General features: G+C 37.6%; 1 pseudogene; it reads right to left on the bottom strand.

Moving 5' to 3' along the window:
* Window positions 1-4,192: 4,192 nt before the first annotated feature.
* Window positions 4,193-5,391, bottom strand: LOC145688585 (small subunit ribosomal RNA; annotated as a pseudogene).
* Window positions 5,392-5,751: the final 360 nt, after the last annotated feature.

The raw sequence follows: 5,751 nt of genomic DNA on the forward strand, positions 1-5,751 counted from the left end.
ATATTAAAAAATCCAATTACTATACAGGAGGTATCGAATAGAATTAGAAGGATTAATAATAGCTCTGGTGTTGGCCCGGATAAGGTATCTAAAAAGGACATTAATAACAGACAGACGTTGTATATTCTTTGTAAGTTATATAACTTGATACTTTGTACCGGATTAGTGCCAAAATGCTGGAAGAATAACCGTACCACCCTTATACCTAAACCAGGGAGGAAGTTAGATGATGTAGCAAACTGGCGTCCAATTACAGTCTCCTCAATAATATGCAGAATATTTTCAGGGATCATCGAACAGAGGTTAAGTAAAGTAATTAACTTACATCCTAGTCAAAAAGGTTTTATTAAAGAAAATAATACGCTAGTCAACTGCTTTTCACTGGATACCCTACTAAAGCTAGGTAAGAAATATAATAGTTGTTATGGGGTTTTAATAGATATCCACAAAGCATTCGACACTATACCACATTCTGCTATAACCAGTGCTTTAAAAAGTAGAGGTCTTCCATCAAATTATATTCAGTTAATTGATGCATATTATAGTAACAACGTAACACAATTTAGTGGCACTGATGTGACTTTAAAAGTGAAAAGAGGTGTCAGACAGGGAGACCCATTGAGTCCATTACTATTTAATATAGTAATGGACACAATTATTAGAACACTACATTCAACAGACTTAGGTTACGAATTAAATGGTAGTAAAGCTCCGGTTTTTGCTTACGCCGATGATATGGTCTTAGTGACCAATCATCATAAAAATCTTCAGATATTGTTAGAAAATTTTAATAGTCTGATCCAAAAAACTGGCATGGAAATTTCTGTCGGCAAGTGTATCTGTTTTGGCATAGAACCTAAGGGTCGTACTTGGTTATGCCCACCTTTTACCCTTACTTTGGACAACCAACTTATTAAAAGAGTAGAAGTAGATGAAGACTTCAGATATTTAGGTTGTAAATACACTATCAAATCAGGGATTGAAAATAAATATCATTTAGAGTGTTTAGAAAATGTATTAGATAGAATTTCTCATCTTCCTTTGAAGCCTAGGCAAAAAATTATACTTTTACAGACATATATTTTACCTAAATTTTTTTATATCTGGATAGCCAGTTTTACCTGTCACACCTTTCTTTTACAAATTGACGCTATTATTAGAAACTCTTTAAAAAAATGGCTACACTTACAGCAATCTACAGCCGATGGCTTTTTTTATTCTAGAAAAAGAGATGGGGGTCTAGGATTTCCCAATATTCATAACATTATATCTTTGGCTCAGTTAAAACTTGTTCATTCCCTTAGGAAACTTGAAAATGATGAATTTTTTAAAATTGTAATACTACAAAGTAATCTAAATTCAGTGGAAGATAGGCTACTGGATAGACTGGGAATCCCTAGACCTTACAATTTATCTGTCTTGATTGAAAAAAAGATACTACTTAAAGATGATTGGTTTAATAAATGGGAGGCGAAAGAAAGCCAAGGTAAAGGTATTAAATATTTTAAGAACAACCCAATTACTAACAATTTTTTGTACCAGGAGACACTGCCTGACAACAGATTTATAGACGCTGTAAAATTACGTACGAATACATATGGGGTACGTGTAGCTCTGGCTAGAGCTAATCCCAATACTAATAAAGAATGTAGAGCTTGTCATGAACCCCTGGAAACTTTAGGTCATGTAATTGGTCGTTGTATTATGCACGCCCCCAGAAGAATTAATAGACACAATAGAATTGTAGATATTATAAGAAATCATATGGTAATAAACAAGTTCAGAGTAGCGCATGAACCTGTAATTAAATATAACGACATGGTCTATAAACCTGATTTAATTCTAGAAAAGGGTGAAACTAGAATAATAGTAGATGCCACTATTCGATTTGAAGAAGGTGATATGGAAATAAATGCATTAAATGAAAAAACTAAAAAATATGAAATTTTAAAAAACTTTTTTACAGATGGTAAAAAGTTTTAGATATTACCTGTCATTATTGGATCCAGAGGAGCTGCTACAAAATCATTTATGAGTTTTTGTAAAAGATTCACTGTACCTAAGTTTATCCAAAAACGGATAATAAACCTAACATTGAAGTCCAGTCTGGAAATTTTAAATGCACACCTGGATTATCAGGGTTAACTAGAGAAAAAATTGGTTAAAAAAGAATGAGATGAATGTACTTAAAGGAAAAAAAAAATTCAATAAGATTAAGGAATCTATGCTTTGTAATTTTTAAAGTTCCTATGAAAGTCTTAGAATTGGTGTATTTTTAATTTTATTTTATTTTTATTTTTTGAATTTTATATTTAGAATCTATGGAATATTTTACTCTGTACTTTCCTCTTTTATTCCCTCTCTGTTGAATTATACATATATTTATGCCATTTATCACTTATGTTATCTGTGTTTTAATGAGATTGAGCAACTACAAATACTCCTTGTATTTAATTACTATGTTCTTGTGAGGTATTTTATTTTGTTATTGCATTATATATATATCTTACTTTACTGACTCTATATTCAGCAATATAACCCTTTTTATGTTTTTTTTTAATTCTTTTTACCTACTATTTATTTATTAATTTATTTTTTAAAAAAAAATTTTTTCAATGTACTGACTCTATATTCAACAATATAACTCTTCTTATGTTAATTTTTTTTTTATTATTTTGTTTGTCACTACTGTATTTTATCTTAATTTTTTTACTATTATGTATTTTTTAAGTATTTTATGTATTTGATATCATAACATTTTTAATTGTTGTAATGAACTATGTAGAATGATATAGAAGTTGGAAATATATGTATATGATATAACTGATAAAAAGAAGAGAGAGGAAAAAAATAATATATAGAAAAGGAAAGTTAGAAATGCAGAAAAGAGAAACATATATAACAAAAAAAAACAAAAAAAACGATAATAATGAGGTATTCTGTTATAATATTTTTGATTATTGTTATTGTATAATTTTTTAATTTTTTAATTTTTTAACTTGTATGCATTCCTTTAAATATGTTATGTTCATATTATGTTCTGCTACCCTATAAGATCTTGTAAAAAACATTGTAATTATAATTATCCTTGAAATAAAGAATAAAATGATGCGGGGGGATGCCCAGGGACCCAGGCCGGCAATTATGAGCACAAATTATGATCAAATTCGACAATTATTAGTAAAAGTCGGCAATTATGAGCACCCAGGGGACCCAGGTCGGCGATTATGAGCACTAGTCATGAGCAAAGTCGCCAATTATGAGCAAAAGTCGGCAATTATGAGCGCCTTTTTTTAGGGGGGGAAAAAATTAAAAAAAAGAAAGAATCCTAAGATTCTAGGCAATTGAGCCTGGGAGGGTGGTGGTGTATACCCGAACTAAATCCCCTCAGGTTTGTAACATCATAGTTACGCCCCCTTGGGTCAATAACTCCCTGCATGTAGCCCAGCCCCACCTGGACTCATGCGGGGAGTTCTTCGCCCTTTAGTCGGGTAGGGGGGTGCGGGTTCGCTCCCTTGGATTCCCGGGTGGGGCCGACAATCCTTGAGAGTTTCCCCGCGCCCTCCTCATCCGGCAGGACGGTAACCTAAACGGGTGCATGTAGGTCTCCCCCTGTGTCTTCACCGGGTGGTGGCTTCTTCTTCGCCATTTCGGCCTAGTTTGTCACCTGTATGACAAACCATCCCTGGACATCTCCCCGGATTGGGGCTGGGACCTGAAAAGAGAAACAACCTATCTGAGGTGCAGGTGTGATGTGTAAGGAAAAGGTTAATAAAAAGGAACTAAAAGGTGGCCTAAAAATTAAAGAAATTAATATAAGGGTGCTAGTGAATAATAATGTTAATACTAAGGTGCTGTGCGCTATAACCAAGGATAGGCCATAACACAATGAAATAAATAAAATTGTGCACCTAGCTAAAGATATAAAAGGCCCCCGTTGGTAGTGAGCACGTTAGGCACGCTACCATCGGGGGTTGCTACCCATTTTGTTAATCTCACCTCAAGGGGAGCACTCGGACTTTGCCTATAGCACCCCTTGAGGTGAGTCCCAGCTCCGACGACGAGGACGTAGGGTAGCACCGGAGCCACTTGTGACATTTCTAGAATGCTTGTAAATTTCGTCAATATGTATGTATTATTTAAAATTTGTTTAATAAAGATTAAAACGGGGTTAGAGGTTCGAAGATAGAACTATGAATCATTACCCATAAGGGGAATGCTTTTTGCTTTGATATTCAGCTTTGCAACCATACTTCCCCCGGAACCCAAAAGCTTTGGTTTCCCGGAAGCCGCCCGCCGAGTCATTGGAGGAACTTCGGCGGATTGCTGGCTGGCATCGTTTATGGTTAGAACTAGGGCGGTATCTGATCGCCTTCGAACCTCTAACTTTCGTTCTTGATTAATGAAAACATTCTTGGCAAATGCTTTCGCATCGGTTAGTCTTGCGACGATCCAAGAATTTCACCTCTAACGTCGCAATACTAATGCCCCCGTCTGTCCCTATTAATCATTACCTCGAGTTCCGAAAACCAACAAAATAGAACCGAGGTCCTATTCCATTATTCCATGCACCGAACATTCAGGCGACACGGCCTGCTTTGAGCACTCTAATTTGTTCAAAGTAAACGTGCCCGCCAATCAAGACACTCAATGAAGAGCACCGAGAAAGGAAAAACCGGCAGGACGTCCGGAACGATCAGTTAAACGCCGGGCGGCGAACCGATCTTCCGAGACCCAGATCCAACTACGAGCTTTTTAACCGCAACAACTTTAATATACGCTATCGGAGCTGGAATTACCGCGGCGGCTGGCACCAGACTTGCCCTCCGATAGATTCTCATTAAAGGATTTAAAGTGTATTCATTCCGATTACGGGGCCTCGGATGAGTCCCGTATCGTTATTTTTCGTCACTACCTCCCCGTGCCGGGAGTGGGTAATTTGCGCGCCTGCTGCCTTCCTTGGATGTGGTAGCCGTTTCTCAGGCTCCCTCTCCGGAATCGAACCCTGATTCCCCGTTACCCGTAACAACCATGGTAGGCGCAGAACCTACCATCGACAGTTGATAAGGCAGACATTTGAAAGATGCGTCGCCGGTACAGAGACCGTGCGATCAGCCCAAAGTTATTCAGAGTCACCAAGGTTTCGGACGGACGAACCGACCGATTGGTTTTAATCTAATAAAAGCATCCCTTCCATTGCTGGGCGGGATTCTAGTTGCATGTATTAGCTCTAGAATTACCACAGTTATCCAAGTAGGATAGGTACGATCTAAGGAACCATAACTGATTTAATGAGCCATTCGCGGTTTCACCTTGTTTTGGCTTGCACTGAGACATGCATGGCTTAATCTTTGAGACAAGCATATGACTACTGGCAGGATCAACCAGGGAATTGACCGACTAAAAAGCCGGAAAGTGTTGGACACAACCAACACAGCGTTCTAACAAAGGATAGGAAAGCTACACCCGACCAAGCATTTTAGACTTCTGTTCCGCTGGAATAAGCCTACTCTTGCGGTGACTAGCTCCCGTTAATACTGGCCGTGTGACAGCCGCCAAGAGCATATTAGACTCCCAATCCAATGGAACAAGCCTACTTGTATCCTTGGGTTACAACAGCTTCCTTCCACACGTTGCCGGTACATCCGACAGAGCAATTTTAAAGACTCCTCTTCCGCCAGAATAAGCCTACCTTTGTGGGGCCTGGCTCCCGTTAGAACTGGCCGTAAGGGTACCCACAAAAGCACATTT

The sequence above is a fragment of the Thermobia domestica genome, chromosome 6, assembly GCF_964235325.1.
Source record: "Thermobia domestica chromosome 6, izTheDome1.hap1.1, whole genome shotgun sequence".
NCBI lineage: Eukaryota > Metazoa > Arthropoda > Insecta > Zygentoma > Lepismatidae > Thermobia > Thermobia domestica.